Source organism: Ceratotherium simum, chromosome 35 (genome assembly GCF_057802395.1).
Source record: "Ceratotherium simum simum isolate JZ-2026a chromosome 35, ASM5780239v1, whole genome shotgun sequence".
NCBI classification, from domain to species: Eukaryota; Metazoa; Chordata; class Mammalia; order Perissodactyla; family Rhinocerotidae; genus Ceratotherium; species Ceratotherium simum.
Window position 1 is genome coordinate 4,797,588 of NC_141934.1, and position 11,203 is coordinate 4,808,790.

The 11,203-nt window shown below is 47.7% G+C and overlaps 2 pseudogenes across 1 annotated transcript; one reads left to right on the plus strand and one right to left on the minus strand.

Annotated features, from left to right (window-relative positions):
- Positions 1–1,699: 1,699 nt before the first annotated feature.
- Positions 1,700–9,398, minus strand: LOC106800067 (tubulin alpha-3 chain-like; annotated as a pseudogene). The gene is made up of 3 exons (XR_015549847.1): positions 9,335–9,398; positions 9,136–9,284; positions 1,700–8,822 (listed from the first exon to the last, which is right to left on the minus strand). The product of XR_015549847.1 is annotated as a tubulin alpha-3 chain-like (transcript).
- Positions 9,399–10,127: 729 nt separating this feature from the next.
- LOC106800229 (Y-box-binding protein 1 pseudogene) lies at positions 10,128–10,975 on the plus strand (annotated as a pseudogene).
- Positions 10,976–11,203: the final 228 nt, after the last annotated feature.

Genomic DNA, 11,203 nt, shown 5'->3' on the forward strand with positions numbered 1-11,203 from the left:
GGGAGAGCAGACTGCATGTGGGAAGGGCAGCCCACCGCCCGCAGTGGCTGGCGCCCAAGGAGGCAGGAGCAGAGTGGGCGGCTGGGGCACCAGCTGCTTCCAGGAGAGGGTTTGGGGACCTGACCTTCACAATGATCCCGAGTTCAAGGTTGCAAAGGGCTCTCACTGCAGTTGAGAAAGGAATGGGGGCCGAGAGCAGAGGCTGAAGTACAGTAGAGAGGATGCTCTGGGGGCTGGACGTGGACTTTGGGAGGAGTCCTGGAGTCACAGCAGCTAGGGGGATGGGGTGGGGGGCAGGGGGACACATCAAGGAAGAAATAGACATCCAAGGGGAGAGGTGCTGGCCCGGCTCAGGGGAGGTCAGGCTGGGGACAGGCATCCTTGCTGTGCCATTCTCTTCCCCTCTCCTGGGAGCCTCAGGAGTGTTTGTGCCCTCTGCCTCCACCTCCTCAGCTCCCACTCACGCCTCGTCTTTCCATCCTCTGGCCGCCACCCTGACCACTACCAAAGGGCCAAATCCAGACGCCTCTCAGACCACACGGTCCTGGGCCTTCTGGCAGTGCTGAGTGTGGGAGCCACAGCTCTGTGGTTCTCCTGAGGCTCCACTCCAGTGACTCACCAGCACCTCAGGCTAAACTGTTCCTCGGCATTTGTCTAGTGGCATCTGGTAATATCCCGAGCCTGCTGTGTTCTACAGAACATCACCTGGAAAGCTCTGAGTCTGTGCCTCTGAAACTTTCCCCGTTAAGATCTATGCTCTAGGCAACCCAGGAAGGTGGGTGAAGCCAGCTGTCTGCCTCGGTTGGCCCCCAACAACCGGGCACTGATTTCCTGTGCCCCCCTTTCCAGGTGAAAGGGGTGCTGTTTTCACCACACACAGCCCCGTGCTCGCTGCTGAGATGCACAGTCCTCTGGTCCTCAGGCCAGGTCTCTGAAGATCTGCTTGGTCCCCCTGCCTCCTCAGCCAGCTGACTTCCTCCCATTCAGTCAGCACCTCCTCACCCTCCCTCCACCTCCCACCCACCTACCCCTCCTCCCGGGTTGGATTTATTGCCCCCCTCTGCACTTACCCCACACTCCACAAATAAAAGCAGAGAGGTACTTCTTTACCACTGCTTGGTGCTGGGCCCTTCAAGACGCTGAATAAATAAATATTGTGACTGAATCTCCAACTGGTGTGTTTGCTCCTTGAGGACAAGCAGTAGAGCTCACTCATCTTTCTAGCTCCAGCACCACAGTAGCCGCCCAATAAACACATTGTCTGACAGATACTTATTCTACCTGCTACGTACACATCCAGCTCCTAACCTCTCAGGAACCAACATATGAACTACTTGGGTAAATTAATTTATACATGAACAGACAAGGGTTGGCACAGGGACAGGGCTACTGAGTCTAATGTTGAACAAAAATCGTTGGAGAAAAACACGGTCACTGCCTTGGAAGGGACCTGTCCAATATTCAGATTGTAGAGCTAGGTATGAGAGCGAAACCTGTAAACTGTTAGGAGAAAACATAAGAGGCAATTTTCATAACCTTGCATCAGTCAATGTTTTTTTTGATATGACATCAAAAGTACAAGTGACAAGAGAAAAAATAGATAAATCAGATTTCATCAAAATTAAAAATCTTTGTACTGCAAATGATACTATCAAGAAAATGAAAAGACAACCTACAGTATGGGAGAAAATATTTGGATCTCATTTATTTGATAAGGCGCTTGTATCTAGATTATACAAATACTTACATTTCAACAATAAAAAGGTAAATAACCCAAATTAAAAATGGGCGAAAGATTTGAATAGACATTTCTGCAAAGAAGATATACAATTGCCAATTAGCACGTGAAAAGATACTCAGCATCTTTAGTCATTAGGGAAATGCAAATCAAAACCACAATAAAATATTACTTCATAATTACCGGGATGGCCATAATCAAAAAGTCATACAATAACGAGAGTTGGTGACGTGGAGAAATTGGGACCCTCACACATTGCTGGTGGGAATGTAAAATGAGGCAACAGCGTTTTGGCAATTCCTCAAAAGGATAAACACATGGCCCAGCAATTCTGCTCCTAGGTATATATCCAAGAGAATTGAAAACATATCCATGCAAAAACTTGTCCACAAATGTTCATAGCAGCATTATTCATGATAGCCCCAAAGTGAAAGAAACCCCAATATCCACCAACTGAGGAATGGATAAATAAAAACTAGTATGGACCTATGATGGAATATTATTTGGCCATAGAAAGGAATGGAGTACGGATAGGTGCTACAACACGGGTAAACTTGAAAACACTATGCTAAGTGGAAGAAGCCATTCACAAAAGACCACATATTGTGAGAGTCTGTTTATATGAAATGTCCAGAATAGGCAAATCTATGGAGACAGAAAGTGGACCAATGGTTACTTAAGACTGGGGCAAGGAGGGAGAACGGGGAGTGGCTGTGAATGGGTACAAGCTTTCTTTTGGACAGGACAGAAATGTTCTAAAATCAGATTGTGGCGATGTTTGCAGAACTCTGTGAATATACTAAAAGACACTGAATTCACTTTAAATGGATGAATTGTATGGTATGTGAATTCTATTTCACTAAAGCTATTTTCTTAAATTATGGAATGTGTCAAATCCTGGGGTGTTTTACTTCCGGGAACGTATTCTGAGAACTTCCTTGTACAGGAATCTGGGAGGGTTATTCTTACTTCATCCACCAAACATCCGAGTCCCCAGTGAGTGCTGGGATATAAAGGGGAACAAAAACAGACCCCACGTCTGACAGCCGGGAGTTTAGAGTCAGAAAGATCAATGTGAACGTGAAACTTTGATAAATGCTCCCAAAATAGGTCCACTGGAGCAATAATAGGAAGACTTGACCCCACCACGGAGGTCAGGGAGCCTGTTTTTCCAGAAGACTGACTGATCCGAGGTCTGAAGGCAGAGCAGGGCTCACTTGTCTGAGAGATGGGGGAATGTGTTTCAGGTAGAAGATGCAGCACAAGGAGGCCCAGGAGGGAGTGCGGGGAGAGGATGGGGTGGAGAGGGTGAGAGGAAGCCTGGAGTGAGGTGAGGGGCAGAGAGGAGCTGGCTCACGCAGAACCTTAAAGCCCATGGTGACAGTTCGGTGTCCATCCTCAGAGGGTCAGCAAGTCCTCGACAGTTTTATATGAGGGGGGTGAATGTGATCTGATGTCACCTTGAGGAGGTCACTCTGCCTGTCCACTCCTTCCTGGGGCCTTCTGTGGCCTGGGTGGGCACCAGCCTCTCAGCCGCCCCATTACAAGCAGCAGACGACGTGCACCAAGGAGCACCCAGGCAGCCAGGGCAGCAGCAGCAGGAGGTGGCTGTGGTGGAGGGGAGAGACCGGCTTCTAATTTCCAGGAGTTTTTATGTCTTTCTCATGAACACAAACAGCCTTTGAATACTTTTGAGGATATTACTATATTTATTTCTGAGTCTTTTTCTGATTGCTCTGTTAACTCTGTTTCTTCAGGTGTTAGTGCTTTTTATTGCATTTCTGCTTTCATGGTGAGTTTCCTCAAATGCAGGATGATTCTCTGTCTCTATGTCTGAGGACCCTCATTTGTTGGTGGACTCAGCTTGCTGACAGAGACTATGGGGGAGAGGGCAGGTTCTAACAATGTTAGAAAGGTCATGTTGGTAGTTTACAGTAGGGGTTCATCACCTACCAGGGCACTTCCGCCCTCTCCAGCCCCAGATCCTGGTGTCTGCTTCATCCTGAGAGCAGATGTCACTGTCGTCTGCTGCTCGGCCCAGTCAGAAACTGGCGGAGCTGCTAGAAGAGCATGTCCTGGTGAGTCACCCAGTGATGGCCCCTGAGTCTCTCCTGGCACCTTTATCCCCCGGGACACACCCTCCACTTCTACGGGAGTTCTCTCCTGCATCTACCTTGTATAGGGTTCCCTCCAGACTCATTTCTCTGTAAAGGTAGCCCTGTCTGCTTTCCTTCTTTCAGGACTTTCTCACAGTTTCTAGCGTCCTGACGGCACTCTCTCACTTTCCAGTGCACTGACAGTTTAGGAAAGTTCACTCTTTTTGCTTCAAGCCATTCCAAGAGATGTTGATTGATGGGGAGGCAGATGCCATAGTAAACGTAATTAGTTTTCCTGAATGATGTAGAAAGAAGTTTAGAATGCTGTGCACCTTCCAGATCAACCTTATGAAGATCAATCACAGAAAGTGGCATGCTCTGCAGGAAATCGGATGGCACCAAATAGGAAAAGTTCTGCTAAAAGTAGCAAGTTGCACAAAAGCTATCCTGGTGCTCTTGTACAGACAGGGTTTCTCTGCAACATTTGACTTTACTACTTCCCAGGATAAAACTGTTGATTCTGTGTCAATACACTGAGAACACAGGCTCACAATGGAGACCGTGTGTAGCTGCTTGAGCAGATCCACATCATCTTTTGAGAGAGAGACGAAAGCCTCTTTCTACCTGCACTAGCCACACACACATTAGTCTTTTGTGTCATCAAGAATATAACTCAATCTCCTAAAATACAAATATATTAATAGAACAAGTTTACCCTCTTCCCGCATGGTACCTAAAGCATTTTGTCTAGTATTTTTAGCATAAATTAATACCTGCATCTTAGGAGACTGTGACTCTGAGAACCAGATAATTTATCATCCAAATGAGAACACTTTGAGAATAAAAGTGGGTGCTATTCATCATGACTCCCAGAAAACAGGCACAAACTGGGACCGTTTCAGAGAAACCAGGATGGATGATCACCCCGGACAAGATCCAGTGCCTTTTCAACGTCTGGTGAAGAGTCTGCTGTGTGTGTTACACATTCGTTCCTCCCAATCGTCTTTCCACCAGTGTGATTGGGAGATGAAGGGAGAGTAAACGTTTCTCCACAGGGCCAGAGCAGGAAACGTGAAAATGTCCTTCCAGTTACAGTCCTACTGAATCTCGTGGGGGAATATTGTATAACTGGAATTATCTACTTATTTAAATAAAAGAATGTCAAGCGGGAAAATTGTCTCCATCTTTTTAGTTGTATCTCAGGGTTGCAACACAAAGGCCGCTTTCTCACCTTCATTCCTTTGTATCATGTAAGAGTTGAGAGTTCTTGTGCATTATCTCATGCGTCCTTGACAGGAATTCATCAAGGCAAGTGTTGTTACACTTCCAATTTACTGAACAGGGAAAACAATGTGCAGAGAAGTAAGGGTTTTAAAAAATCTAATGGGAAAACGTATATTATTGTTGTGCATATTTGCATTTCTCTGATTTTTTAGTGAGAGCATTTTTTTTGTGTCAATTTGTTCTTTCTTTTTTGTGAATTGCCTATGAATGTCCTTGCCCATGTTTTTCTATTGGGATGTCTATTTTTCTTACTTTTCTCTGATGTTTAATTTCTACTTTTTGTCAGAGCAATAAATATATCTAATTTAAAAGTCCAGTAGTGCTCTCAGGATTGTGAGGAAACTAGCAGTGTCCTCCCTATTCTTCCTCTCTCAACTCCCTCTGGCTTCCTAGAGGCAATCCTTTCAACTCTTTCATCTGTTTCTTCTGATATTTATCTTCATATTTCTAAATAATAGTCTTTAATTTCTACTTCTGCCTCGATTACTCTGAATATTATATACTGACTTCTTCTGATGGAACATAAGAAATCAGCATTTGAACAAAAGACCCACCCGCCTGGCCACACACACAAATCCTTCTCCCTTCTCCCAGCCCAGCTGAGTCACGATTTCTGATTACGTTGATATTTAATGTTGATCTTACGACTTTGGAAACACTGCTCACTCATGAGCTATACAGTGTAGCACAATTATATTTCCCTGCTGGTACAACATTTTGTTCTTCCAGGAGCTGGTAATTGGCCCATCTGCACATTTGCTTCATTTTCTATGTCCTGTTACCGATTCTTCCCAAGCCCTCTGTCAGGACTGAAGCCTCCTCTCACTGGGTCGTCTACTGGTTCCATTTGTTTTCCCCTTTCTATCCTCCTGCCCAATCAGCTGACCTGGTCTTCAGGCCTATGTGACAACTGCCGCACTGGGACTTCCCTCCCCTACCACCCTGTGAACTCTCGTCATCTCTCCCCGTGTTGGCTTCCTTGTTTCCCAGATTCTATATCTGTTTCTTGGTTTTTACCCCCATTTTCTAATTTTAATGTTGTGTATCCTTCAGTAGCATCCTGAGAAAAGTGGAAGAAAGTAAAATTTTGAAACTGTGCGTGTCTGAAAATGTCTTAATTTTACCCTTACTATTGATTAATCATTTAGCTGGATATAGAATTCTGACCTGGAAATCAATGTCCCTCAGAATCCGGAAGGCTGTTCCCCATTTTTTTCTAGCTTCCAGTGTGGCTCTTGATATGTTCAATGCTGTGCTGTTGTCTGATTCTCTGTATGCATGCTGATCTTTTCTCTCTGGAAGCTTTTAGAACCTTGCAACAGTCAGGGTATTGTCAGAACGAAGGAAGTCATTTTATATATGAAGAAAGCACTCTGTGAAGCTTCCGTCAAACTCAGAAATGGTGGCTGCTTTCACGGAAACAGAAGACACACAGGTCCCCTCTGGCAACCCCGGACAAGGCTTGGGTCACCCTGCAGGCTCTGAGCCCTTCTTGGTGCCAGGCAGGGAGCCAGGATAACAGGGTGCTGGTTTCCAGACAAGGAAAACAGGGAAATAGGAGCCCCAGAGTTGGCCACCCTGGTTAGGTCTCAAGCTGCCTGAAGGGCTGTGTCCCAGCAACTGTGACATGTGATAGGTGCCCAACTGACAGGACTGTCTTCCCTCTCAAAAGGGACACTGCTTTGGATTCTTTGTACATTATTTTCTACACAGGCTTCAACAAGATGGGGATTAATTTCTGTGGCTGAAACCTTTTCCACCCAGAGAGATTCAGAGGACACAACTGTGGTTGTATCACGAGGGAAGGTCATACCCCCTGCTTTCCCACCAAATGAGCCAGCCCATGCAGAGCAGGGTGACAGGCACACCGTCAAGGTCCTGGGACTGCTGGCACCACTGCACCAAGAGGTGGTCGATGTGAGTGCTCAGTAGGAGGGAGGGGGTGACATTCTAGGGCTGGGACCAAAGTGGAGGCATTCCAAGTTTCAGATCCAAGGGACAGCATTACCAGAGGTTTTTGCGACAGCACTCAGGGTCCGCTGGAGCCCAGGTCAGCAAACTTTGTCTGTAAAGGGCCAGACACTACATATTTTAGGCTGAGTGGGCCACGTGGTCTTTGTTACAGCTCCTCAGTTCTGTCTTTGCATCAAAAGCAGCCACAGCAATACGCCAATGAGCAGGTATGGCAGTGTTCACACACAACTTATTTACAGAACCAGGCGGCTGGTCCACCCACCATGCTGACCCCTGAGCTAGAGGAGGAGGACCAGAGGAGGAAGGCCTAGTTCAGAACCACTGTAGCAGGCCCAGCAGAAGTAGTGAGGGTCTGAGCTAGCAGAGGAGGCCTGAAAAGGCTCAGGAAAGCACATCCCAAGGGAAAGAATCCACAGGGTTCAGTGGCCGAGGATTGGACAAAGCTGGAGAGCGACAGCAAGGTTTCTGACCCGTATCCAATGGAAGGTAGAGACACACTGTGGTCTGAGGCAAACTCTGGCCCAAAAATTTCTAGGCTTACCAAGAGAGAAATAAAGATGTTGCCATTTTCTTCACAAAAAGATTTGTGATAGTTTTTCTTTAAATCCAATACTGCACAGGACATTTAAATTGGATGTAGTTTCTACATACTATGGAAGGAAGGAAGATTTAGTGACAGCAATCAGTTTCTAGTAATTCCCCAATTTCAAATATCCATATGAATTACCAGAATGCCCTGACAATGCCGACATTTCTCAGTCCAACCTACATTTCCCACACTAATTCTACCAGCCAGAAAAGGGAACAAAAATCCTTCAAAAAATTCTCTATTCTGTTAAAAAATAAATACTCTCACCACCGATCTATAGTGTGATGACTCAGGAAGGAAGTTCAAAAGATGCCACTGAATAAATGATTACTCTTTTTCTCTAAGTTATAACCAAGGGCTGAGCTGCCAGGGAACAGAGGAATTCTCTGCAAAGGGCAGTGTTCTATTGCAGGGTCTGCTGCTTGCTAACAGGTAGACACACTCCAAATCACCCAGTCCTACCTTAAATCCAGTCGGGCACCAATCCACAAACTGGATGGTGCTTGGTCTTAATGGTTGTGATGGCTGCGTTGACGGCTTTCGGGACCATGTCCTCCCTGTACAACATGCAACAGGCTGTGTACTTGCCATGATGAGAGTCACACTTGACTATCTGGTTGGCCTGTTCAAAGCAGGCATTGGTGATCTCGGCCACAGACAGCTGCCTGTGGTAGGCCTTCTCGGCTGAGACAACCGGGGTGTAGGTGCCCAGGGGGAAGTGGCTTCGGGGGTACAGGACCAGGTTGGTCTGGAATTCTGTCAAGTCTACGTTCAGGGCCCCATCGAATCTCAGGGAGGCCATGATGGAGGACACGATCTGCCCTATCAGATGGTTGAGGTTGGTGTACGTGGGCCACTCGATATCCAGGTTGCACCGACATATGTTGTAGTTGGCTTCGTTGTCCACCATGAAGGCACAGTCAGAATGTTCCAGGGTCATGTGGGTGGTCAGGATGGAGTTGTAGGGCTCCACCATGGCCGTGGAAACCTGGGGGGCTGGGTGAATGGCAAATTCAAGCTTGGACTTCTTGCCATAGTCCACCGAGAGGCGCTCCATGAGCAGAGACGCAAAGCCAGAGCCGGTGCCACCTCCAAAGCTGTGGACGATGAGGAAGCCCTGCAGCCCCGTGCACAGATCCGCCTGAGAGAGAGCAGAGAACGTGAGCCAACACCTGCAGAAGCCACACCGCCCACCTCCAACCAGCCACGGTCACTTCTCTTCCTCTGCAAGATTATATGACTCACATCCTCCCCGGGTAACACCCATTACACTTAGAGGCAGAGCAGAGCAGATGTTCAAGATGTATGGTGCACCGCAGGCACCCTGGAGAGACAGACTGTGGACTCGTGATTCTGCCCTCGGTTTTGCCAAAATGTCCTCCTGGTCGCAATCCAAGGCCTACCCTCCCATCCAGGACAACGTCCACAGGAAGTCCTCTTGGCACTCTTGTTACCAGTTTGTGGATCCGGTCCAGGACCAGGTTGACGATCTCCTTGCCGATGGTGTAATGGCCTCTGGCATAATTATTGGCTGCATTTTCCTTCCCTGTGATCAGCTGCTCCGGGTGGAAGAGCTGCCTGTAGGTCCCTGTGCGCACTTCATCTACAGAGGACACAGGGGCCGCGAGACTTTAATGCCTATTGTTAACTCACCCGGGTGGACAGATTCGGGACTTGTTCTACCAAGCACATGCTGTTCCTTGTAGGTCAACAGCATCAGCGTCTCATAGGAAAGTCTCTGTGTAATACACAGACCACAACTGCAACCTATGGCTCTAGGAGAGAAGAGTCAATTCACAGTACAAATGTCAGGGTCACCAGTTCCCAAGGAAGGGAACAGAGCTCTCACACCTGCACACAGGCAATTCTACACGTTCCTGGTTTTTCATACCTGTAGTACAGCCAAGGGTATAACTTAAAAATCCCTTACATACTAGACAGTCACCAGGTCAGCGTGACTTTTGCTGGGCAGTCTGATCAGGGCACCCTATGTGGCCTGGGTCTCACAGACTTTAGGGTGACATTCTGTCATCTCCCAGGGGGCCACTGAAAGGTGCTTTCTTCACAGCTCTCCTTGGAAACTAGTTCAGAATCCTAATCTGGAGGAACCCAATGAATGTTCTATCTTTACCTTTTTATGTCTAAGATGCAGGTCAGGACATGTGCACCAGCCTGAGGGAGCACACAGCATTAAGGAGGGACCAGTGCCCGGGCACCCTGCAGACAGGGTCTATACAACCACTTGACCACGGCTGAGGTGCCACCTCCAGCTCCAGGCCCCGCCACTGCACCCTTGAGTGGTGAGCTGGCCCAGTCACCATCACCACACTCTGAGCCAGGACCTTCAGCTGTCCCCACCCCTAGTGCTGCCAACAGCAAGCCCAGCACCACAGGCAGGGTGCAGGCACAAGAACGTAAGTGTAACAAAGGTTTGGGGAACAGTGAAATGTTCAATGTAAGAAATGGGTATGGTTTCATCAAGAGGAAGGACACCAAGGCAGATGTACACAGACCACCACAAACAGGAAGAACCCCAGAACTGAGGACCTTCCCAGTGCAGGAGATGGGGAGACTATGCAATCTGACGCTGTGGAAGGAGAAAGGGTGCAGAGGCAGCAAGTGTGACAGGCCCTAGGGTGGGCTGCAGTGCAAGCCAGCAGACATGCAGCAGACCTGGACCCTCATAGACGCCCTCCATGTCACAGGGGTCCTCCGCACAACCACCAGCAGAATTAGCAGAATAGTGACAGCAAGGAAAGAACCAGGGACCAGAGAGTGCTCCCAAAGGCCAGGCCCCACAGCGGCGGCCCGACCGCAGGCCATGGTCCACACCTTACTACATGCAGAGACCCTATGGGAGACAACACAGTGTTCCAACCCTCCTGTGCAGGGAGGAGTGATGAAGGGGACTGACAACCAGCGTGCAGGAGAACAAGGGAGACCAGTGAGACAGAAGCTGTATCGGGGTGTAGACCACAATTCCACAGGGGCCCTCCTCACCAAAGACAGCCCAGAGAGGATGGCCATGAAGATCAGGACAGTCAAGGAGATGAGAACCAATGTAAGCAGCCACCTCAACGTTAGCACCGCTGCACCTTCAATGACCTACACAGATGCCAAGAGAACCCTAAACCACACGATGGCAGAGAGACACAAGCAGCTGATCCACCAGCTGAGAACTCCTCCCCTCCCGAGGTTGAGCCGGGTGGGCTAAGGAAATGCACGCTCACCATCCCTCCACCATCTGCTTTAGTCATCCAACAAGAAGAAACGAATATGAAATTCCAGCAATAAGAAATGAAGAAAAGATCGGAGCTGAAGACCTTAAATGCTTGCTTTTTCCCTCTTTACCAGATAACTATCTGCTTATCTATGCAGCATGGGACTTTCATTATTTTATCTAAAGTTGTCTCTTTGTAGTAATAACAATGTGTTTTATTTTTTTATGAAGCCTGGTTTTTCTCAATACACCTTTACATTTTTAAATTGTTTCACATCTGGTCAAGTTATATATTTTAAAAC